Source organism: Phalacrocorax aristotelis, chromosome 3, assembly GCF_949628215.1.
Source record: "Phalacrocorax aristotelis chromosome 3, bGulAri2.1, whole genome shotgun sequence".
NCBI classification, from domain to species: Eukaryota; Metazoa; Chordata; class Aves; order Suliformes; family Phalacrocoracidae; genus Phalacrocorax; species Phalacrocorax aristotelis.
Genome location: NC_134278.1, coordinates 103,005,227 through 103,031,184, shown reverse-complemented (window position 1 = coordinate 103,031,184; position 25,958 = coordinate 103,005,227). Strand labels below are relative to the sequence as shown.

The window sequence follows — 25,958 nt, the reverse complement described above, 5'->3', positions numbered from 1 at the left end:
TCTGTAAATTGGTGTAGCTCCTTTGGGACCAGTCAAACCATGCCAATACACATCAGCCAAGGACCTGACATGAGTGGAGTTACTGGGGGTTTGACCCTGTGCCAGCTGAGGAGCTGCTTCTGCTGGATAGTACATCAAGTAGAAGAGGATGTCGAAGGGGCAATTCAGCAGTGGGAGATTTTATTTTATTTTTAAGCCTTGAGAAAATGTAGGTGAAATGGTAGCATGATGCTGACAGCTGGGGAGGGGGCACTTCTGTTGCAATTAATACAGAAACTAGTGGCAAGCTGAAAGATATTCCTACTCCCTCAAAAATAAAGTTAGGGGCTAATTATAGATCTGCTGATGTAATGGGAACATTCTGACCCACCATTATTGTCATAATCATAGTTGTAAGTCTGGTAAATTAAAAGGTCTGTTTTCCTTGCTTTCTGCGTACAAAATCCATTTCATAACATTTTGGGCTATTTCAGGGAGGTTACAGGGCTCTGAAGGTGATTAAACTTACTCAGTCATCAGCAGCTTGACTTGTAACCCACCCAACAAGTGCTCATAATAGTATTGCTTCATTTTGTTATTTCTCTTGAAAATTTCTTAGGAGAAGGTGAGATGTGGTCTAGGGAACCTCAAGTACCAGACTGAAAAATGAGAGTTCTGTGCCACTGATATGATCTGCTGTCTGTTCTGTTAAAATCTGGGGGAGGCAGGGAGGATGATAACGAGGAGGAGAAGCAATCTGTGGGTATTGAGTCTTGTGTGTTGTCCTCCTGCAGTGCAGCATGGAGCAGTGTGTGTACAGCAGCAGTATGCTTTGTGGGGCATCATCCAGAGAGTACCAAGGAACGGGGAATCTTCTGTGCCCTTCTGTGACTTCACTGTGTTAATCCAAGCTCAGTCATCAAATGTTTGCTGACACACAGACTTTGTATACTTTTTTCACTAGGTGAGTGCACCAAGTCTGTCTGTGACCTTACACACAGGCCCTTGTTTCTGCAAGAAAATTGTGGCCTGTGTCTCAGGCCCTCTCTAGTGGCAATCAACTCCTGAACTGTTTCAGGGCAAAACCAAACTTTCAGTGTAGTCTGTGCCATTACAGATAATTTAAGCTGATTTGTCAACTTACCCTGATATGCTCACCCTGAGCTCTGTTTGATCTTACCTGAGAAGACATACCTTGTCCCTTCCCAAGGTGTTTTCAGACTGGAGCCCTGCTTCTTTCCGTGTCGCTTGGTGAGAGCAGTATGTTTGTCTCAGAGTAGAAGTGTAGAAGGGGCAGGAGCCAAATGCTCAAGAAGTTTCTTCTGCCTACAGGGGTGTGTTTGGTGTATGGATGATGAGGGTATCGTCTCTGGTCAGCATCAGAATAATGTAAGCCTGTCAACATGCTGTTAGCTTGATTATCTGGGAGTAGATGATGATCTTGCCTACTCCATCAGCAGTAAGCTGGGCTTTACTTGCACAAGCCAGATGAGGAGACAAAACATCTAGGTCTTGAGTGTGTTTGGATTTGGTGTTGCAAGCTGAGATATACTGAGTGAGGTGCTGTCATAGCAGCATGGACGAGAAACACTGTTCTTGAGGATTTGACCTTCTAGGAGTAAGAATGGTGTGCACTACTGTTTTGTTTTGGGGTTTTAATTTTTTTTTCTTTTTAGTACGAAAAGCAGTGTATAATATGTTGAGTCAGGGTAGTGTTTGAAGTTGACAGTCAACACTTGGGAAGCAGATATCAGAGGTACCAGCATGATGCAAGCCAGTGAGACATGGTCAGAGGGGGTGAGGGAGGACAGCAGAAATGATGAATAACCTTCAGAGGAAAGACCCTGGGGGCCATAACTTCACTTCAGAGAAGACCTGATACTTACAGGGGCCAAAGGGGGAGTAGAAAATGTCAGAAGCCTTTGAGAGGGACAGAAGGTTATGATCAGTTCCCCAGCCACCACTTGGAGATAAGCTTCTCTTTAGGAAAGAATCAGCAATATTTAAAATTTATGTGATGTACATAAAATAAAATGCTTTGTCAGCTAATCCCTCAGCAAAATGTAAAACATGGTCAGAAGCTTTTCAGAGCTTCATATTCTTTTAAATTATAAATCAGTGTTTTTACACTGTATTGAGATTACCATAAACTCCCAGCCTTTGTGATAAGCTACCAGAGAAAGGACTAGAAGCCAGCAAATATTTCTTGCTAATAATCTCAGAAAAAAACTCCTAATTCTTTTGCAAAAGACTGAAAAAAATTGAGTCTCAATTCTGTTCAAACTAGTGTAGATAACTCTGGCCCTTTGGTTATATAGGGAATAACTCTTTAGGTAAAGGTTAGGAGATTGCTGGTTAAAAGACACTCAAAATAATGTTAGTTTAGCAAAGAGAAACAAAAGACACACCGTAAAAAAAAAAGAAACTGCTCAGTCTAGTTTCTCTAGAAGCTAGAGAATTTCTCTAGAATAAAATGTAGAAAGTAAACCAGCTGCATAGTGGAATAAATGCAGAGCTAAAACCTCCTGTTGTTCTGTTGCAAATTTCATGATTTTGTGATGCATTTCATAAAGCTGTAGCTCATATAGAGCCATGATTGTGTGAGAGCTTTTCTTAGTAGCATGTCAGGTTTTTAGTCTGAATTGCCAGGAAGCTGAAAATATATGCTAAAAATTCTAGAAATACAAAGTAAAGGGGAAAAAACCCTCCAAATTATGTTCAGTGAAAAAGATAATGTGCGTGTGTTTAAGCTGGTCATACAACTTCAGGGTATATATCTGAGTGCTATATTTGAGTAAATTATTTGAGTGCAATGTTCCACCACCAACTTCAAAATAATTATCCAGCCCCAAGAGAAATATTTGTTCAGTGATATGACCAGGTCAAGACGGGGTGATTCCACTGCATGACTTCACTGCCATGTGAATTTACAGGCATGTAACATAAAGCTTCATTCTTGCAGATAAACTTCTTTCTTTCTTACTCTTCATGAAGTGATCCTGGAAAGCATCTGAACACCATCCTCCTTAATTTTTTTTTTTCATAGTGGGAAGCTATTGTCACTTATCCCTTGATATTCTGTTCGTAGATGAAATCTAAGTTCTTCAGTCTTTCCTTATGTCATGTTTTGTATGTATGTATGATTTTTATTGTTCTTCTGTGGTTTACTCCTTTTTAACACGTGATGCTCCAATTGGGTAGAGTACTCTGGATGAGACCTTGCCATTGCAAAGTTGCACAGAATAACTACTGTCTGTCTCTTGGGAATGATGCTCACATTTTTAATGCAAACCAAAAAGACCTTTGCCCTCTTGCAGTGTAATGATATTGACATCTATTTTGTCATCTGCTGAACCACAGATACTTATAAGTTAATCTATGTTTTGTACGAGTACAAAAAATGACCAATTATATATTTTTTTAATCTGAGCTGGCTTAAAAATAACCAAATTCAATTTAACTCTCTCCATCAAAAAAAAAAGGGGGGGGGGGGGGGGAGAAGAATTAGTTTTTGCGTGGAGAGCTTTTATTTCTAGTTTCATCCCAAAGCAAATTTTTATGGCTGACTTACAAACCCCTGAAAATTGCTGTTCATAATGGAAACATTGGCAGACCTTGAATGGCGCCGCTGTGAAGCACTATGAAGCTTTAAGTTTTTCCACTTTTAGACCTGGAATAAAACTAAATTACAACACTTTCCATACAGGCATTTGATTTTCCCCCCAGTAATTTCTTCTGGATCTGTCCTGTGTTTCCTGACTTCCTATGTTGCCATTGGACTTTTTCCTATTGACTAGGCAGTTTGTTTCATTCAATCAGTAGATTTACCAATGGAGATACTCAAACCATGTGTTGTTTACTGGGGTAGAGGGTGCTAGGAAATGTAATGCTGGCTTGAGGAAAGTTACAGTGCAGATTTATGGAAGAAATTTACATCAAATGGGGCTGGAATGAGTGTTATGGAACTCAGAAAACACATGAAATGATAAGGGTCCCTACAATGTTCTGCAGGATAGAAATGTTCTTCCAGACTCCATCCAAACCCACTGACAAAGCGGATGCAAAGGCACTCTAAGAAGAGAATATCAAGATTGTTTTCCTTTCCCAAGGCAGGAGAAATAGAGCAGCAATGTGATTTTTCATAGCATTGCAGTATGCTAGGGTATTCCAACAGGAGCAATTTTATCTGAAAGTGGATGTGAAAGCAAACGGCAGAATGGAAGTCAGCAAGTGGACAGGGCTTTTTTCTGGAATTATTCCTGGAGTCATTTCTCATACTGGCGCAGGCTGCAGCAAGCCAAAGATCAACGTGTGGGTTATTTATAGCCATTTTCTAAATGGCTTCAGTGCAAATGATCTGTTTATCCACTTCAGTCCTTAGGGCGAGAGTTGCAGCACCACTCATTTGGCCCCCATGGTGTTCCTCTTACACATTATGGAACCAGGGTGTAAGCAAATAACGTTGCCTTGCTTTTCTGGTTTGGGACTCTCCTTGAAGATAATATTTTTTTATTATTGTTGTTATTGCATCCCAATGGATCTGTGGTGTTTCCTGGCATGAACATCTGGGAGCTAGTGATATTCCTAGCTGGTTTGTATTTAGCTGCCTTGTCCAGGCAGTTTTGCCTTCAGCCCTGTGACAACTGTCCAGGTTGTCAAGGCAGCTGGGACATTGGCATGTTGATGTGCTCACTGTTTCTGGACTTCTCAATGGACAGCAAGTAGATTTCTTTGGGCAGTAATGGGAATGATTCTAACATAAGTTATGGGAGACAGGTGCCTAAAAAATAGCCTTAAGGTCATAGATAAAAGTGATATCTACATCCCCTGGGTGACTGAGAACAATTTCTGAAGAGTGAATTAGCTTAGGTTGGATTAGCATTCCTGCTGAAGGCTTTATCTCTGTCCATACTATTTCTCCACTTGCCTTTTCCTGGATGTAGGAGCAAAGCCTGCAGACCATTGTAGCGAAAAATCCAATTGTTCTTTCCCAGTCAACTGGAAAACTTTGTGCCTTTATGGAGGAATTGCAGTAACGACACCGAGCAGCTAAGAAACTGGGCAACTCTGCTCTTCCTTATTTTCCTCCTTTCTCTACTGCAAAATGAGTGGATTTCAGCATAAAGCATCTCCAAAACACAGACCCTTCTAAAAGGATTTTAGAACCAGAGAGGAGATAAAACAACCTCACCCAGATCTTGCTGAAGATTGTACCTGTCATTTGCCAAAAGTTACAGTACCTGTAGCTCTTTACTGGATGGGAGCATATGGCCCTCCTTGGACATTTTCAAACCTCAGCTGGACCTGATCTCACTTTGAACACCTTAAAGCTGGCATTGCTCTGAGGAGGTTGGAGCAGGTGACCTCCTGAGGTCCCTTCCAACCTAATTTTTTCTGTGAATCTGAATTAATTTTACCAGAGGTAGCACCAATATGAAAGAAAAAAGAAAAAGTACCAGAATTGAGGAGTTGAGACGTAAGTATATATCTGTATGAACAACTGAGAGAAATAGATTTCCAGCTATTTACTTTTAGTGATTTAGTTTTCCTTTGGAAAATAAAATCAGGAATAGTCTAGAGTCTGAAAGTGAGAAATCCAGTTACAATCAGAAGAGCTTAACATTTTTAGCTCCTGTCTTTCAAAAGTAAAACATCATTAAAAACAAATATATTTCCATTGCAAAGCAGAGAATGACTGTAATGTTCCTTAACATGCATTGCAAAGTATCAGTCACATTCTCCAAGTGTGTTTGTACGTGTGTGTGTATATTAAGTTTATATAAACTTTGATTTATACATTTTCAGTCACTTAATATACATCATTTTGCATTTTAAAAACCATGAGCATGGGGTTGTCATATAGGATGTTTTAGAAAACAGCGCTTTCAAAAAACTGTAGAGCATTATGAAAAGCTAAGGTGATTTACACTTATTACTGAGTTTTTTTGTTTCCTTCAGCTGAAGCACAATTGTGGAAGGCAATAAATGTAAAGAACTGGCCTTTTGCTAATATATTGCCTGTATAGAAATCCAAGTCTTGTCACTTTGCATTAGCTTTACTTTAAAGCTTACCAAAAAGATTGCCTGCCCTGTAAAACAGTCTAGCTTGACCAGATGAATAAATAACTAGAGGCAAAGTAATCGGTGTTCCATGGTGCTTGTTGTGGAGTTTCTGTTGTGCAGGAAGCCAGGGGGCAGATTTGGGATCAGAAACCAGGTCTTCTATACTCTGGGCTAGTCCAGCTCACTTTTCTCTGTCCTGCTCAGTGCATTTGATGTTAATACAAGAACTAAAATCAAGCAAAGCAGATAACCTTGTGTTACAGGATCCTGATTGTTTTTAAACACTGATAAGAGCACTTTGTAAGATCAGCTTTTGATTTGTAGCTGTTTATATTTGGAAGAGACTGAGAGATGCTAACGTCCCTTCTGGCATTTGTAGCTATTTTGCTTTCTGAAGATTTGTGGGTTTTGCATGGCATAAGATCAAGTAATAACAAAGCTGTGACAGACAGGATCGCTGTTGAGGTACAGAATGAGTCTTTCGGCTCCAAACTTGTTGCTTACTTTGCAAGTCAGTGTCTGCTCACTCCAGTGACTCCTTTTGCATAAGGGTCATCACTTCAGATGTAAGATTCTGAAAAAAAATACACAGTTGGGTTACATCTGTGAGTGGATGAAAGAAGTCTCTGATCTGGGATTTCTTTTCTGCTCAGGTAGGCTTTTTCCTGTGCCACAGATGTCCTCACAAGACAAGCAAACATAGTCTCTGTTATTAAGCCAAAAGGAGCAGATAAATCTGACAAATTTTGCTTTTCTGCTGTTTTTCTTTTCTTGGTTTATAAAAGGTCACAGTGTGAACCACTTCAATGCCTTCCACTGTTTTCTTTTACATTTTATAGTGCTAGCATGATCTCAGTGAGGGAGCATATTTATTGTGCATGCCATTCAATTTAGATTCAACTGCAGCACATGATTACAGCAACTTAGAGGAAAAAACTGGAAAATAAGTCCCTGATGTAAAAATGGTAACTGAGCCAAAACAGTAGTGCCAGTTATTTCAGTGCCTCACACAGTGATTTACGAATTCAGTGCAAACACATTTAACGATTTATTGGGACAACTGTGCATATTAACCAGCTCTCTTGAAACCTTGGATGCAAACTTCTTTTGATGATAATTTTTCCTTTCAATATTTTACAGAGAGGCATTAGAAGGTGACAGCAGGGAAAGCTTATGTTTGCATCATACTTTTCAGTGCCACCCATGAGTTTATCCCTTCAGTCTCCGCTGATTATTTTATTTGGGAAAATATATGCAATGTCTCATGGAAGAATGAATACCTACAGGACTGAGCTGAATCCTGTAGATATTTAGTAATCTTATGCATAACCCATTTTTTTAACACACATGTATTGCACATGCATGTGTCTATGTGGCTCTTTTAGACTGCTGGAGAGCGTGAGAAGCAATCTGTAGCTGGCGTCACTGGTTGTCTTCCAGCCTTTGCAAGCTCTTTCCTAATTTGCACAGATTAAACCTGCAGGACTTACAAGGAATGACACAGCTGAATGGAGGATGGAGTGTTGCAAGTAAGGACAAAAGAAATTTTAGGAGATGTCTGCCAACTTCCTGACCTTATAGCAGCTCACACACAGATAGCTTCCTTTTATTTTAGGCATGCATTTACTTAGCTTTATAATAGTTTCTCTCACAAGCCTCTTGTCCAGGAAAGATATTTCCAAATCATGCTCTTGTTGATGGTAAATGCAGAAGCTCTGTCAAACCTTTCAAATCATGTATGATACACCAAAATACCCTTTTAGCAGAGAATATTACAGCTGCCACCTTTCTACTGAATCTGCAGAGAGGAATGACTAAATGCTGCCTACAGAAAATTCTAAAGGTAAATGGAATTAATGAAAGCTCCAGGTTATTTCTTTATGTTCAGTTTAGAGGCTGAGAGATGCAGTAGCTCAGGTTTTTTTGATCCAATAAGGTCCCATCCCACAACCTTATCTGTATGGTGGTAATGCAGAGCAAAGTACCAGCACAAAGTAGACAGTAAGGGCTGTCTAAGGGTTGTAGGAGGAGGTTGGAAGTAAAGACTTGTTTTTCACAGTGTGAAAGCTTGATCTTTGTCATCCCATCTGGCTGGTTTCCTGCAAATAAGGTAGATACCATTATAAACACTTCAGAAGATATTCTTGTTTTTGTAAATGTTCAGTGGGGCTTGGGTGGTAATGACAGTAGAAAAGATCCCTTTACTCTCACTGCATATATACTGCATGTGTCTAGGGCTCAAGTATCTCAATCCTGTTGCATATCTATTTTTAAAAGCTATATTTTTTTTATAATGCACATATAGAGTCTCCAATGCACATTTATGTGCTACAATGAGGTCATTTTTCTGCATAATTGGGAAAGTTAAGTAATTGCTTGAAAAAGTAAACATTTCTTTTAACGTCCATGAAGCAAGTCTTAGAGCTGTTTGATACGTATACTCCTGAAATTAAACAGTGGTTTACATCAACATGAAATCCATCTTGAGCTATCCTATGATGTCATGTGGCACTGCCAGGGCACATGCAGGCTACTTCAATACCCTTCATTCATGATGGGGAGCCTAATTGTGATTTCACTTTTCCCTTAGACAGCGAAAAGCAATATATAAAATGTGGTATCCATATGATTTGTGTGTATTTGTAGTGTACCTGTTGACAGCTTAAGACACCAGTGGGACAGACCGGCAGATTTTTCTCTCTTTCTTTTATTGCCTTTATGCTCTCCAAAGCATGACCTTGTGGCTTTAAAGTAATTTACCTGTTGGCATACTCACGTGGCAGCAAGACACTTTGAAACACTTCTCCCACCCCACCTCGGCCTTTTTTTTTGGTGGTTGTTGTATTTATTCAGGACCAAACAGAGCAATCTTGGTCTGTGTCTAGGCTTCCTTATTTTATGTGGTCTGAGGTCATTATTTCTCATTTCAGCCCTGCTGGTGATTGCGGCTTCTATGCTGATATGCCCAGCTTTCTTTGAGGCACTTTAGTACCTTCTTCACTAGAATTTCCCATAAAAGTTTCCTAATTCATCAATCTTATGATAGGATTTAATTATAAGATCAAGATTTATCTTTGCATGCCAGAGATGTAGATTCTGGGATTACTGCTTCTAATGTAGCATCGCAATCTAATCACCTCTTTGCTTCTACCTACTCTATTTAGTTTTTACTATGTTATGCCAATTACCAAACTCAAGCTCCATCAGACAAGACTCATCTTATTGTCTTCTCACAGTTTGATGACCCAAACTCTGACTGGGATGTCAGTTAATTATTTCTACTGTAGTTATTCCCGGTAAACAGTAATATTCAAGCCACTGAGACAGGAATAAATTTGGGTAGCAGAAAGCCAAATGCCAGTTTGGTAAGAGAAGGGCAAAGTTTATGATCTAAAGATGAAACCAAAAGAACAGATTTTAAATTTTGTTGCAGTAAAGATCGGTGCACTGCATAGGAAGAAGGGAAATAATCTGGTCTCAGAGGCTGCGATTCTGCATAAGGGAGTAGACAGTGGAGCCCTCAGTTACAGTATGAAGGCTGAGAACAAATAGAGTTTGGGGGGTTTGACAATGTGATGATCCAGGATGACTTACACAAAGGCCAGTGAAGGGGAATCATGGCAACTGAGCTTGGGTAGTCATTCCTGGTAACAGGGAGCAAACAAGCAAGAGAAGAAACAGAAACAAAGTGCCAGAAATGGATCCACAGAAGTTACTGATAAAGTAAGTCCTCTGATGGTTGGTGGTCAAATGGCCTGTAATACTTCAGAGGAAGCTGACATGTCCATCAGCTCCTTAATCTGATTGGTTCTGAGTACTTCTTAGGTTAACATTTGGAAGCTTTGACTTCATCTGAATTCTTCATGAAAAGCCGGGATGTAATAGACAGTTGTTAAATTGTATGCTTGATGCAGCTTCAGTTACGTTCTCCAAGGGAATTGGGACCTCCCAGGATTTGAACAAGTCTGGGTGGATCTCTCTGCTGGTCATAGAAATCAGTCACCTTAATCTTGTTTTTCGGAAATACCAGAAATATCTGCTATAGACTAAATAAGCTTGTGTCGCCCTTGGAACTAGCTGATTGCACACCTCATTTTCCAACCCCTGCATAGGCTTATCTTTCAAACCCACAGGTTCCCTCAAAAACCTTACCATACTCCTGTAACTATTTGGTATGATGCAGGTGAAAAGTACTTTCTAGCTCATGGCTTCAGGAAACGAGTGCATAATAAGATCACAGCTGTAAACTATGGTCTGCTTCTTTGACAGTGGCACCGTCAGCATTATTATGAATTGGAACAGGGCAGTACAGAAAATAAAATTGTGTGATTGCTAAGGGCTCTGTTTCTGAAACAAATTTATACATAAAGAGTGCAAGTTACCAAATAGTATCTTAAGGATAAGTTGACCAAAAAAATATCTCTAATAAGAGAATTAGAAAATGTCACCATAGACATATTACAATTTTTTGGAGAGTTGTAGAAACACAGAAAGTATAAATGTCCCAGTTTTCCAAAATGGACCTACACAGTCTTTGATGTCTCTGGGGTGAATCAACAAAGAACAACAATTAAGATTGATTTTGCATTCCATTAGGGGTCAAGCAACACCTACGAATACCGCACCATTCCACTTCCAGATGATAGCTACATTCCTCAGTTTGCAAGAGTGAGGGAACAAAAAAAAGAATATCATATACTTAGTGACTTACTGTCAGATAAAGAATCAAGCCTCCAAAGTGCTGCCAGCTGCTGAACGCTGTTAGCCCACTTGTGTGAAAGTGCTGTGTTTGGTGCATATCTGTAAATGGGGCAATGAGGTAATACATAGTAATAGACTCATTAGGTTGGGGGGGGTATTTATGTACTAAGAGAAAAAATGAAACTTATTTTGCACAGTAAAATGTGTAATAAGAGCATTAAAATTAATATGATATTTAGAAGGGCTGTTGCACTGACAGCCTTATAAAAGAAAGTTCTCCAGTTTATTAATAAAATAATCACTATAAATGCACTATAAATTTACATGTGCTCTCTCTAGCTGCATAATTTGCTTAATGCTGGAATCTCACTTTTTTATAGCTTTGGGTCAGCATGAAGCAATTGTTTGTTCTCTGTCATCAGTCTTACAAATGTCAACCAAAGGCCTGGTTTAAGTGTAGGACTTCCCTGGCAAAGAAAGAAATTAGAATTAGTTCTAATTAATTGCAACAGCCATGTTATTAACACATCTACAGGGCTGAAATCTTTTACCAGCAGTTAGCACTAGTGAGGTAACTCTCAGAGCTGGATGTTTTCTTCATTTTTTGACCAAAACCAATTTTAATTTTGACCTATTGAATGGTTTTACTGGGAAACAATATTTTAAAACAAAACCACATTCATCCACTTATAATAAAGCTTCAAAGCAGTAAGGTCTGTGATCTTCTAGGTTAACTAGTCACACTCCCTTCTGTCATTAAGTTATGGTGCGACATATATATTTAAAAGAAACCACTGACAACCACAGAAGCATTACCATAGACCATATAGTGGTAGTGATGATATTCATCATACTGAACGTCCATCTCATTAGTTCCCCTCATTCCAGGCATGAGAAGGGCCTGCATTTGAAAAGTGGCCAGAGAAGGCTTACTTTAATTTGGTATGTGTCCTTTTACCTCCTTATTTCATCAAGGAGCAAGTTCAGACATGGGCTTAGCCATGTTTGATTTTGACTTTCATTTCTTTTGCATTTCAGACTGATAGCCTGTTTTGTGTTAAAGTTTCTGATGGAAAGTCTGTACTTTGTGCTTTCCTCAAGGACAAATAGAAGTCACAAATGAATCTTTAGGAAGTATTTCAATATCTTGGTTGGAGATGTGGAGTTTTGAAACTTATGAAGAGTTTCCTGTGTTGAAATGCCTCTCTCTAGGAAAACAATGGAGGTCTAAACAGCAAAGTAGAAATCCATGGCTCCTAAGGCTTTGAAGCAGTAAATTAGGAAAGAGGGGAACAAAGGGCAAGAGGCTTTAAAAATTAAAGGCTACAAATGATCAAGAAATGTAATTCAGTCTATTTTCAAGCCTTCTCTGAGATGGATGGTTCCATAAGAATAAAGATGAAGAGAAACCAGGACCAATAAAGATGTTTAAAACTTCTTTTGCATAGTAATAACTGCAATTGCAAGTCATGTCTGTGTGTATTTTCTATTTCTACACATGTAAAAGTGTGTTCACGATCCATTTGTTCATTTAGACACCAATCAAACCTGACTTACATACCAACCAACCAGTTTTATGAAAACCTGTGCTCATGAGCACCAGAGAACCAAATAGAACACTTAGTACTTTTTTTTAACAGGTTAGGGTTTTTTATCCTACATCCATTAGAAGAGAGTTAACAAAGCATTTCTTACAGCACTTGAGGGTATATATTTAACTTAGGGACAATATGTAATTTTTCCCAGGGAAATCACTGAACAAATTACTTCCCATATGATAGTTCACTTAAAGACCCAGAATTAACCAAATCTTGAGAGAAACTGTGCTTGCTCTCTCAGCACAGAATAGAGTTTGCTCATTAACAATTATGGTCTTTAAAGAACAGCCATCTCCTGACTCAGAGCAGTCAATTCACTGATCAAAATATGAATGTTTTCCCCATGGTCTCTCAGTAACCCTCCAGCTGTGCAGGCTGCCTGCAGAAGCAGCTGCCTCAGGCGCTTCATAACCACATTTGCAAACCTCTCCAGCTGCAGAGATCTTGGTACAGGAGGGAAGTAAGTGCCTGAGGTCAGGTGCAGAATTCCGTTACCTTGAAGCTTGGTTGCTTTGCCCTGCCCTCAGTGTAGGTGAGCAATTTGATTTTTTACACACGTTTTTGATCCCAAAGAGGGCAGGAATGATTTTAAAACATCCAGATACTTCACTATGAACATTTTTAAATGCAGAAATTCCTTTCAGGAATGCTTTTCTTCTTCTTTCACTTTTTGAAGTGCACATTATTTTTACATTCCATTTTAGGTTGCTAGTCACTTTTCATTATCAAGGTTCAGTTAAATATTTACCTCAGCTCTTTGAGGAAAATAATGACTGAAAAACTTAGCCAAAGAATAAAGCAATGCACCTTGCTTTTTGTGTGAACAAAATGTTCTTGGTTGAACGTGGATTATTTTTATTAATATTATTTTTATTTAACCAAATTTAAGAAAAATATCAATGTTTGCTTGCAATCTGTTTGCCTTTTAACTCTTTATTTTTTTTCTTAAGTTCAGCTACTGACCTAAGAAGAGACCTGGATGAAGAAAGGATTTTTGACTTTTATTGTGCAACTACCTTAACTCAGATGAATCCCTGAACTTGTCCAAAACAATGCTGCTGTTGAAGCATTGCAGAATCAGTAAGCAAAACTTGCCTTCCAACTCCTGGCCCCAGCTAGATGACTGGTAAAACTGAAAATAAGTATTAAATTCCTTAGGATCAAGTAGTTAATCAGTTAAATTCAGGTCTGATTAGGACAATGCCCATTTCATCTTATACAAATAATTGTCAGTGAAGTAGGGATTCACACTTCTAAAATACCCTAGAATGTAAGGGACTGGTTGATATCCTCTAAACTTTTTTGTGAAGTTTTCAACCTTTCTTACTTCACTAGATTTTGGTAAGAGAAGGAACAATGCCATTGTGAAGGGTGCTGGTGAGATAGCATCAAAACTGCACTACACAGCTCTGGTCATCTGTGCTCTGGAAAGATTAACTAAATTAAAGCATGCGTCTCCTGTGAAGGGAGGGTAAACACTTGGTTGTCCAGCACTGAAAAATGAGAAAGTTGACTGATCTATGTGAGCCAGTCATGGGGATTAAGAAGAAAGGAAAGAATTACTTAAACTAAAGGATACTCTTGGCCCATGAACAAATGAGCTTGAACAATTCATGAATAAATGAAGCTTTCAGAAGAAGCTGAAGTACAGGGTCTGAAACAGTCTTGTAGTCAGGAGAAATGGGTGAAACACTGACCTACTTTCAGTTGGAGCATGGTTAGTTATGAAAGGAGCTTGTATAATGCAGTTATTGAGTGGCCCAAGGAGCCCAGAAGGTCCCTCCCCAGCCTGTGGTCCTGTGTTATAGGGAGCACAAAAACAATAGCAGCATCCTAACAGGGATGACAATGACTACTGCTTTCCTCGATGTTCTCATTGCTTTTTGTATGTATCTTTATTCTTCTTTGCTTAAACAAAAAATCAAATTTAAAAAAATCCCTGCACTTAAGATTTTGATTATAAAATATTTGAATAAGGGAGCAAGAAACAAAACTATCTGTAGAAAGAAGAAAAAATATAGTAGAGCTGTCTCTTTCCCCTACTAAGTTTTTCTGTTCCTTGTGTATGTTTGTTATCTTGCCAAGAACTTGTGTTGTTGGCCAAGTGTTCTCAGTTTTTAGTAAGGTGAAGTAAAGGAAAAATAAGGAGTAAAAGATATTTGCATAATCTAGCTTTTTTAGAGATTCTAGTTTTTTGAGAATGTGACATTAAAACTTTCTACTCTGATTATGATGAATAAAATTAAATTTGCATTGTGAATTATGACCATTTCCACCCAGTATTGCAGGTGCATTCTGTCTAATGATCCTAATCCACTTTCTCATTGGATAAATGGTAGGATCACAAATCCAGTTCTCTGCAACATGCTAATTAACACCCTTCAAAACAATTTTAACTGAAGCCAAGCATTATTTGGGCACAGGCAAGGATTAATAGGCACAGCTTTTTGTCTATAGCAATGAAGTCATTCAGGGAAGATCAGAAGTACAGTAGATTAACATCTCTATTATATCCCTGCCTCCTTTCTGAAAAAACCTCTGGTGAAGGCAATAAAACAGGCTTCAGTCCCCATCACTGTTCAGCTGAAGGCCATGTCAGGGCACATATAGCAGCTCTCCAAAACAGTAACAGCATATTAGCTCATTAGTAGCCTCATACAAAACAGATCTGGAGTCCCTCAGTGAACAGTATATAGCAGCCTTTGTGAAGCTGGGCTTTTGACAAATCTACAAAGTGTTTTTTAAGCTCTGAGAGGGAGTGAGACAATGACAAAGAAGAGACAATAAAACGTGGTATATCCAGTTAAGTTATTGCCATAAACATTCTTCCCTGATTAAATCTCTCAAAAATTCATAATGTCTTAAGGCAGGCAGTCATATGTTTAATTTAATGATTTGAAGTAAAAACAAACAAACAAACAAAACCACCAAAATTAAGAGCCCCACATCTCACTTTTCTAATTCCCTTAGGCCCTAGGGCCTGAAATCACATTAGAAGTCTGCGAGACTGAGATTTTAAGTGTCACTGTACTTTTTTTATTTTTATTTAATAGAATTGTCACATAGTCAATTTAAAATAAATAAAATAAAGGTGAAAAAAAATTTCAGCTCACATTTCATCCTGCTGTCCGTACAAGGTAGGAAATCTTGGCTGAGGCAGGGACACAAGGTATTTTGCATGTTACAAAATATTTTGAGATTTTGTATGTGGAGAGCCAGGCGATCCAGGTTTTATGTATTAAATTTTATGTTTCGTCACTGAAAGAGACAGAAATAGTGGAATCCTAAGGAAATTGTCTTTCAGAGAAATAATTCCTATATGGCTAGGCACTTTTTAAAAACCTAGTAAGACATGTCTGCATCTTTAGACAGGCATCTAAAAACCTTTGAAATTTAACTCTAATATATTCAAAATCTAGTTCCCATCAGACACCATATATTTCCTTGAAAATGTAGCATTCATTTTCCCTGTGACCAGAAAGCCAGGTGCTTGCCACCTTCCTCAGAAGACATACCTCCCTTTGGCACAAAACATATTTACTGCAAGCATGTATTTAATGCTGCAAACAAATATTGTAGCTGTCGCAAACTCTGATATAGAAAGCAACATCACTTTCATGGACATCCGATAGTCTTGGCAGGAGTTTAATTCTAAAATGCTGCTGGTAAAGAAAAGTCCATTTAGGTGATACATATTGTAAAACATCCACCTGCTGGAGTACTCTCGAAATGTAAAGACTGAAACTGCTCAGGGTAATACAGCATTATGAATTCTCTTACAATGAAAAAAAGTTTTAAAAATAACATTCATTTACTTTCGTTTGCCCTATCTTCTCAGCTGCGCTTTTTAAGGATAGTGACTGAAACGAATTAGTTTACTGGGAAGAGGTACAATGTTGACAAAGGATGGATTAATGAAAAACAAATAAATGCATTCTTTATACAGAAACTGGAATTTCATGTTCTTTCTGAAGATGTTACAGAAACACAGGGTGACATTTTAAGATATTCAGCCCCCAACTATGTGAATTAATTCCTACTGTCATGGGACTGGATTAAGGGTTGGAATTGACTGTAAAGGCTCTGAACCTAATTTTTTATTTATCTATTGATTGCCACAGGATATTTTGAAAGTGGTGAGTGCAATGGAAGACAACTTGAAGTGACCACAGCCAGTCATCCAAAATCCAGAAGGTTTGCCCACTGACTTCTCTCTGTTGCCAGTTTCTGTGTGTCGTGGTTTAGCGGCAGCTCAGCCCCACACAGCCGCTCGCTCACTCCCCCACCGGTAGATGGGGGAGAGAATCAGAAGGGTAACGCTCGTGGGTTGGGATAAGAACAGTTTAATAATTAAAATTAAAAGAAACAACAGTAGAAATGCAATGTAAAGGAGAACAACGAGAGGCGCAAAGCCCCGGGGGAGGGGGGAAGGGAGGGGGAGGGGGAACGAACCGCCGAAACAAACCGCACGCGCCGCAGCCGCTCGCCGCCCGCCGACCCGACGCATCCCCGCTGCCACTGCCCCCCCTCAATATATTGGTCATGGTGTCACATGGTATGGAATGAACCTGCCATTGGCCAGTCGGGGTCAGCCGCCCCCACCATGGCCCTGCCCCTCCCAGCCCCCCCGCCACGCCACGCGGCAGAGCGCGGGAAGCTGGAAAGGTAGCCGACCCCCACAGTGAGGAGAATTAACCCCTTCTCAGCCAAAACCAGCACATTCTCCACCCCTTATTCCATACCATTTACACCATTCCCAGGTCCCATATGATGCAATACAACCGTACCAACCACCACCCCTCCCCTTCCCATCCTTTAACATAATACACAGACATCATTCCCTTAGTTCATGGACCTTCCCTGTAAAATGTCCATTAAAATGTCCATTGAGTTCACCCAGTCCATGACTCTGGGCTCCATCTGTTGTATCAGTCTTTCCGGGTGGGAGAGATGGTGTGTGGCGTTGGGTTGCTGCATACTGAGTCAGTCATCGTTCCATCACTGCTGCATGGCTTGTTTCATAGTTGATCTTCCATGGGTTGGGAGGCTCATACTCTGATATCATTGATACAACACAGGGGTGACACACAGGATTATATAGCAGTTCACATTGTGCCATTCAGTTCATTGACTGTTTTCACCCAAAATCAAATCCCCTTGAGGCACACATCGGATTTCTCCATCCTCCCGCATCACCCACCAAGTGCACCCAGGTCCTCGAGCAAAAGCAATCCCACAAATGGGTTTGCCTTTGCCGGAGGCAGGAAGAACCCAGACTGTTTTGCCCAGCATACTTTTTGTGTGCACTACAGGGACTCTATCCCCTTCCACAGTATGTAGGATTTCTGACTGGGCAGGGCCAGCTCAGTTGGCAGATCCCCTTGTGTTGACTAACCACGTGGCTTTTGCTAAATGTGTATCCCAGTGCTTGAATGTTCCACCCCCCATTGCTCTCAGTGTAGTTTTTAACAGTCCATTGTACCGTTCAATTTTCCCAGAGGCTGGTGCGTGATAGGGGATGTGATACACCCACTCAGTGCCGTGCTCTTTGGCCGAGGTGTCTATGAGGCTATTTCGGAAATGAGTCCCGTTGTCTGACTCAATTCTCTCTGGGGTGCCATGTCGCCCCAGGACTTGTTTCTCAAGACCCAGGATAGTGTTCCGGGCAGTGGCGTGGGGGACAGGATATGTTTCCAGCCAGCCAGTCGTTGTTTCTACCATTGTAAGCACATGGCGCTTGCCTTGGCGGGTCTGTGGGAGTGTGATATAGTCAATTTGCCAGGCCTCCCCATATTTATATTTCAGCCATCGTCCCCCATACCACAGAGGCTTTACCCGCTTCGCTTGCTTGATTGCAGCGCATGTGTCACATTCGTGGATAACCTGTGCAATAATATCCATGGTCAAGTCCACCCCTCGATCACGAGCCCACCTGTATGTTGCATCTCTCCCTTGATGGCCTGAGGTGTCATGGGCCCACCGAGCTAGAAATAGTTCACCCTTATGCTGCCAGTCCAGATCCACCTCAGCCACTTCAATCTTGGCAGCCTGATCTACCTGCTGGTTGTTTCGATGTTCTCCAGTGGCCCGACTCTTGGGGACGTGACATCCACATGCCGTACCTTTACAACTAGTTTCTCTACCCAGGCAGCAATATCTTGCCACAATGTGGCAGCCCAGATGGGTTTGCCTCTGCGCTGCCAGTTGCTTTGCTTCCATTGCTGCAGCCAGCCCCACAAGGCATTTGCCACCATCCAGGAGTCAGTATAGAGATAGAGCACTGGCCACTTTTCCCGTTCAGCGATGTCTAAGGCCAGCTGGATGGCCTTTACCTCTGCAAACTGGCTCGATTCACCTTCTCCTTCAGCAGTTTCTGCTACTTGTCGTGTAGGACTCCATACAGCAGCCTTCCATCTCCGGTGCTTTCCCACAAGGAGACAGGACCCATCAGTGAACAGGGCATATTGCTTCTCATCTTCTGGCAGTTTGTTATACAGTGGGGCTTCTTCAGCACATGTCACCTCCTCCTCTGGTGATAATCCAAAATCTTTGCCTTCTGGCCAGTCCATAATCACTTCCAAGATTCCTGGGCGACTGGGGTTTCCTACTCGAGCCCGCTGGGTGATCAGTGCAACCCATTTACTCCATGTAGCATCAGTTGCATGGTGTGTAGAGGGGATGTTTCCTTTGAACATCCAGCCCAGCACTGGCAGTCGGGGTGCCAGGAGCAACTGTGCTTCAGTACCAACCACTTCTGAAGCAGCTCGAACCCCTTCATATGCTGCCAATATCTCTTTTTCAGTTGGAGTATAGCGGGCTTCAGACCCTCTGTATCCCCAACTCCAAAACCCTAGGGGTCGACCCCGGGTCTCCCCTGGTGCTTTCTGCCAGAGGCTCCAGGTAGGGCCATTCTCCCCGGCTGCAGTGTAGAGCACATTTTTTACATCTTGTCCTGCCCGGACTGGCCCAAGAGCTACTGCATGGACTATTTCTCGTTTAATCTGTTCAAAGGCTTGTCGTTGCTCAGGGCCCCATTTGAAATCATTCTTTTTCCGGGTCACTTGATAGAGAGGGCTCACGATCAGACTGTAATTTGGAATATGCATTCTCCAAAAACCCACAACGCCCAAGAAAGCTTGTGTTTCCTTTTTGCTAGTTGGTGGAGACATGGCTGCTATTTTGTTGATCACATCCATTGGAATCTGACGACGACCATCTTGCCATTTGATTCCTAAGAACTGGATTTCTCGTGCAGGTCCCTTCACCTTACTTTGTTTTATGGCAAAACCAGCTTTCAGAAGGATTTGGACTATTTTCTCACCTTTCTCAAAAACTTCTTCCGCTGTGTTGCCCCACACAATGATGTCATCAATGTATTGAAGGTGTTCTGGAGCTTCTCCCTGTTCCAGTACAGTCTGAATCAGTCCATGGCAAATGGTAGGACTGTGTTTCCACCCCGGGGCAGTCGATTCCCCGTGTACTGGACACCCCTCCATGTGAAAGCAAACTGTGGCCTGCACTCTGCTGCCAGAGGGATTGAGAAGAATGCATTCGCAGTATCAATTGTGGCATACCACTTGGCCGCCTTTGACTCCAGTTCGTATTGTAGTTCTAGCATGTCTGGCACAGCAGCACTCAACGGTGGAGTGACTTCATTCAGGCCACGATAGTCTACTGTTAGTCTCCACTCTCCATTAGACTTCCGGACTGGCCATATGGGACTGTTAAAGGGTGAGTGGGTCTTAGTGATGACTCCTTGGCTCCTCAGTTGGTGAATGAGTTTATGGATGGGGATCAGAGAGTCTCTGTTGGTGCGATATTGCCGCCGGTGCACTGTTGTGGTGGCGATTGGCACCTGTTGTTCTTTGATCTTCAGCAACCCCACCACAGAAGGGTCCTTTGAGAGACCGGGCAAGGTAGACAGCTGTTCAGTTTCCTCCGTCTCCAAGGCAGCTACACCAAAAGCCCACTTGTAACCTTTTGGGTCCTTGAAATACCCTCTCCTGAGGTAGTCTATGCCAAGGATGCACAGAGCCTCTGGGCCAGTCACAATGGGGTGCTTCTGCCACTCATTGCCAGTTAGGCTCACTTCGGCCTCCAATACAGTTAGCTCTTGAGATCCCCCTGTCACTCCAGCAATGCTGATGGGTTCTGCCCCTATATAGTTTGATGGCATTAAGGTGCACTGTGCGCCGGTGTCCGCTAAAGCTTTATACTCCTGTGGGTCGGACGTGCCAGGCCATCGGATCCACACAGTCCAGTAAGCCCGGTTATCCCTTTCCTCCACCCGGCTGGAGGCAGGGCCCCTCTAGTCCTGATCATGGCAGTCACAACTCACTTCCTGTAAATGTGAATCAGGAGTCCCTCTATTACACTTAGAAATAAAATCTGCGCTTCTACTCCTCTGTCTGGGGACTTGCTCGCTGGAAACTGGAGCAGCAGCTTTCCTGGAAGAGCCTCCCTGAGTGACTGTTCTTCCTTGCAGTTCATGTACTCGTGCCTGTAGGGTCGAAGTAGGCTTGCCATCCCACCTCATCATGTCCTCTCCGTGGTCACGCAGGTAGAACCATAGGGTGGCCCGTGGTGTGTATCCCCTTCTTTGAGCCAAAGGACGCTTATTCCTAACAGCTGAGACACTGCTCTGTCGAGGTGGGGAGTAGGACAGATCTTCTTTGAGTTGCTGGACCTCTTGGGATAGTTTCTCCACAGCAGAGACAAGCGAGGAAGAGATATTTGTGTCGTAATCCCGGAGTCTATCTATCACCTCTGCCACCGTTGGTGTCTCGTCATCTTTCCAGGACATCACTGCCAATGAGTTTGCATGCGAAGATGGTGCGCTCCGTACAAACTTCCGCCACATGGGTCGTGTGCACTCGGCTTCATCTGGATCTTTGGATGACCATTGATCGTCCAGGTCACCATAAATCACCTCAAACACAGCTAATTCCCTTAGATACTGGATGCCTTTCTCCATAGTTGTCCATTTTCCTGGGCGATATGTAACATCTTCTTTAAAGGGATACCTTTCCTTCACTCCAGAAAGGAGTCGCCTCCAGAGGCTGAGGGCTTGTGGTTTTTTTCCAATTGCTTTGTCAACGCCCCCTTCCCCAGAAAGGGATCCCAATTGTTTGGCTTCTTTTCCCTCTAGTTCCAGGCTACCGGCCCCATTATCCCAGCATCGGAGCAGCCAGGTGGCAATGTGCTCACCTGAACGACGGCTATAATCTTTTCGCGTATCTCGCAACTCACTTAAGGACAGGGATCGGGTGGTCTCTATTTCATTTATTACTTCTCTCTCCTCTCCCCGCGATGGCCCTGGTTCTTCATCATCCCGTTCTAAACGAGTTGATGTCCGCTTCCAATATTTCGTCTTGTGTATGGGGGCAACCGATACTGGTACGGGTTTATTTTCTGAGCTAGCTCCGGTACTTGTGGGGGTTTGAGTAGCTGCAGCGCCTGTTGTCAGGACTGGATTGTCTACAGTGCCAGTCACTTTGCATTTCAATCCAGAGAGATTCTCTTCCCCCTGGGGGCACTGAATACTGTTGAGCAGGGCTCGGTATGCATGGGCCAGACCCCAGCATGTAGCAGTTATCTGTGTCTCTCTGGAGTTCCCAGCGTAACAACATACTTTCTCCAAATATTCTACTAGTTTTTTAGGGTTCTGCACTTGTTCGGGGGTGAAACTCCAAAACACTGGGGGTGCCCACTGCCCTAGGTATTTGCCCATGCTATCCCACATGCCCTGCCACTCGTAACTATCAAGCCTCGGGGCAGATTTCTGGGTGATATTCTTAAGTTGCTTAGTCAAAACCAAAACAACATGCCCAAAAACTAACAATAAGTGCACCTTAACCACCCAAGGATGTTCAAGATACAAAAACGTTGTTGTAACAAAGGCACAGACATCATAGAACAAAGTTGCAAAGGTACTATTCTGTATTTCCTCCATATAAAATCTCTCAGAGGAGGAGGTATAATTGCTAATTGCCTCAACAAGGTGGTATCCGAAGTACATTAACGGTTTCAGCAAAAACCCCAAATACCAGATAAAGCTGAAAACGAGTGTTTGTATAACAAATCTTGTAGGCAAAACGTTACTAATCACAGCAGAACACAGCAGACTCAAACAACCAACACCGATTTCTAACACCAACTGCAAAAAAGGACAACATGGTGCTGTGACCAGCAGCTGTTGTTATCTCCAACCCTCGAGTCCCACGTTGGGCGCCAAAATGACTGTTGTGGTTTAGCGGCAGCTCAGCCCCACACAGCCGCTCGCTCACTCCCCCACCGGTAGATGGGGAAGAGAATCAGAAGGGTAATGCTCGTGGGTTGGGATAAGAACAGTTTAATAATTAAAATTAAAAGAAGCAACAGTAGAAATGCAATGTAAAGGAGAACAACGAGAGGCGCAAAGCCCCGGGGGAGGGGGAGGGGAGGGGAGAGGGGGAACGAACCGCCGAAACAAACTGCACGCGCCGCAGCCGCTCGCCGCCCGCCGACCCGACGCATCCCCGCTGCCACCGCCCCCCCTCAATATATTGGTCATGGTGTCACATGGTATGGAATGAACCTGCCATTGGCCAGTCGGGGTCAGCCATCCCCACCATGGCCCTGCCCCTCCCAGCCCCCCCCCCCCGTCCCCCCCCCCCCCCCCGTCGCCACGCGGCAGAGCGCGGGAAGCTGGAAAGGTAGCCGACCCCCACAGTGAGGAGAATTAACCCCTTCTCAGCCAAAACCAGCACACTGTGACCATGAATGTCCAACTTTAGTAATTTCCTGAGTGTTTGTCTAGTCTACAAGGCAACTCTGTGTGTCAGTTTAGCTATTCATTGCAGACCTTTGCATTTGGTTAAAGAGGATATCTAAGCTGTAGTTAATATGACTTGATCAGTTTGAACTCTTCATGAAGTCCTCAGCTGTGAGAGGGGATGGTACATATAACTTTAATACTGGTCATAAAGTAGTAATGATAAAATGTGGGTAACATCTTCCACCTCATATATGGTAGCTTTCATCTGACCTTTGCTCAAAATTGGTTTGCTCATTTTTTATAAAACTGTTAATCTGTTGAGTTTCAAACACTTGTTGCTTATTAACAGAGAGGGTCTCATGGATGAAGTGGAGATTGGTGGCTGCCTTGGCCATAGCGACCATGAAGCTGTCAGGTTTAAAAACTATGGTAACAGGTGGAAAACTGCCAGCAAGACCTCAGCCCTGGACATGAGAAGAGCAGACTTTAGGTTGCTCAGGGAACTGCTTAGTAAGGTCCAGTGGGAAAAGGCTTTTGAAGGTGCTGGGACCCATCAGTGCTGGTCACTTTTTTAAGTACCACCGCCTAAGAGCACAGGAGCAGGCAATTCCAAAGTGTAGGAAGTCAAGCAGGTGATGCAGAAGGCCGGCTTGGCTGAGCAGGGATCTTCTAGAAATAAGGCAAAAAAGGAAAGTATATGGCCAGTAGAAGCAAGGTCAGGTGACATGAGAAGACTATGCAGGTGCTGTTTGCCACTGTAGGGAGGAAATTAATGCAGCCAAAGCTCAATTAGAGTTGAAGCTGACCAGTACCATGAGGGACAATAAAAAGGGCTCTTTAAAATATGTTAACGGCAAAAGGCGGGCCAGAAATAACATTGGCCCATTACTTGATGAACACGGTCACCCCATCAACAGGGACATAGACAAAGCAGAGACATTTAATGCTTTCTTCACCTCAGTGTTCAACACCAGTGGTGGGCTCAGGGCTCTCCAGAGCCCTGGGCTAGAGAACCATGGTTGTGGGAATTATAAACTCCCAATCAACCCCAAATTTGTGCAGGACTTGCTGCTCCAGCTGGATCCTTGTAAGTCAATGAGGCCTAATGTGATTCATCCAAGGGTGCTTAAAGAGCTGGCTGATGTCATAGTGAGACCTCTCTCAATGATTTTTCAATGCTCTTGGGAATCTGGAGAATTCCTAGTTGACTGGAAGCTGGCAAACATTGTCCCAGTCTCCAAGAACGGCAAGAGGGATGACCCAGGTAACTATAGGCCTGTCAGTCTCACTTCTGTGCCTGATAAAAATATGGAGAAGATTATTCTGGGAGTTACTGAAAAACACCTGAAAGACAACACAGTCACTGGTCCCAACCAACACAGGTTCATGAGAGGAAAGTCCTGCTTAACAAACTTAATTTATTTCTATGACAAGGTTCCCCACCTAGTTGACCAAGGGAAGCCAGTCAATGTGATCTTTTTGGATTTCAGTAAAGCTGTAAATACTGTCTCTCACAGAATCCTCCTGGACAAAATGTGCAGCGTACAGCTGGATAAACGTGTAATGCAGTGAGTGAGCAACTGGCTGATGGGTTGGGCTCAAAGGGTCATAGTAAATGGGGTTACATGGGGCTGGCAGCCAGTCACTGGCGGGGTTCCACAGGGATCCATCTTAGGGCCAGTACTCTTTAATCTCTTCATAAATGACTTGGATATAGGGCGGGAAAGAATACTAATTCAGTTTGCTGATGACACAAAATTGGGAAGAGCTGTTGACACTGTCAAGGGCAGAGAGGCCCTGCAGAGAGATCTGGACAGACTGGAGAGCTGGGCAGTCACCAACTGTATGAAGTTTAACGAGAGCAAGTGCCAGATTTTGCACCTCGGGCACAGCAACCCTGGGTGTACATACAGACTGGGGAACAAGAGGCTGGAGAGCATCTCTGCAGAGAGGGACCTGGGGGTTCTGGTCAACAGCAAGTTGAACATGAGCCAACAGCGTGCTCTGGCAGCCAAGAGGGCCAACCGTGTCCTGGAGTACATCAAGCACTGCATTGCTAGCTGGTCAAGGGAGGCGATAGTCCCACTCTACTCTGCACTGGTGAGGCGTCACCTCAAGTACTGTGGGCAGTTTTGGGCACTACAGTATATTAAGGATATAAAGCTACTAGTGAGTGTCCAGAGGAGGGCCATGAAGTTGGTGAAGGGTTTGGAGGGGAAGACATATAAGGAGCAGCTAAAGTCACTTGGTTTATTCAGCCTGGAGAAGAGGAGACTGAGGGGAGACCTCATCATGGCCTACAACTTCCTCACAAGGGGAAGAGGAGGGGCAGGTGCTGATTTCTTCTCTCTGGTGACCAATGATAGGACCCAAGGGAATGGCAGAAAGATGTGCCAGGGGATGTTTAGGTTGGATATTAGTAAAAGGTTCTTCACCCAGAGGCTGGTGGAGCAGCGGAACAGGCTCCCCAGGGAGGCAGTCACGGTGCGAAGCCTGACAATATTGAAGAAATACTTGAAAAAAACCCTCAGACACATGGTGTGAATTTTGAGGTTGTCCTAAGCAGGGACAGGAGTTGGACTGGATGATCCTAGCAGGTCCTTTCCAACTCAGGACATTCTATGATTCTATGATTTGCATGAGGTAGATGATATTAGTGATGATTTGCAGACAAGGAAAATATGATACAGATGCTGCATCTCCTCTTGGGAAATACCAGTAACTTGTCTACCAGTGCTGCTATTATCAAGGGAAGTTTTACAAAATTTCCTCAGAGAATAAAAACACTAAGTGACTTGTCCATGAGTCACTGGAAGAATTAGAAATTTAAACCAGGAGCCTTGTTAACGGCTCCATGTACT

The 25,958-nt window shown here is 42.6% G+C and overlaps 1 long non-coding RNA gene across 1 annotated transcript; it reads left to right on the top strand.

Moving 5' to 3' along the window:
* On the top strand, positions 1-23,689 carry LOC142055220 (uncharacterized). Its single transcript, XR_012659846.1, has 4 exons — positions 1-943; positions 13,292-13,421; positions 16,463-16,564; positions 23,087-23,689. It is a non-coding gene; the product is annotated as an uncharacterized LOC142055220 (long non-coding RNA).
* The last annotated feature ends 2,269 nt before the right edge of the window (positions 23,690-25,958 follow it).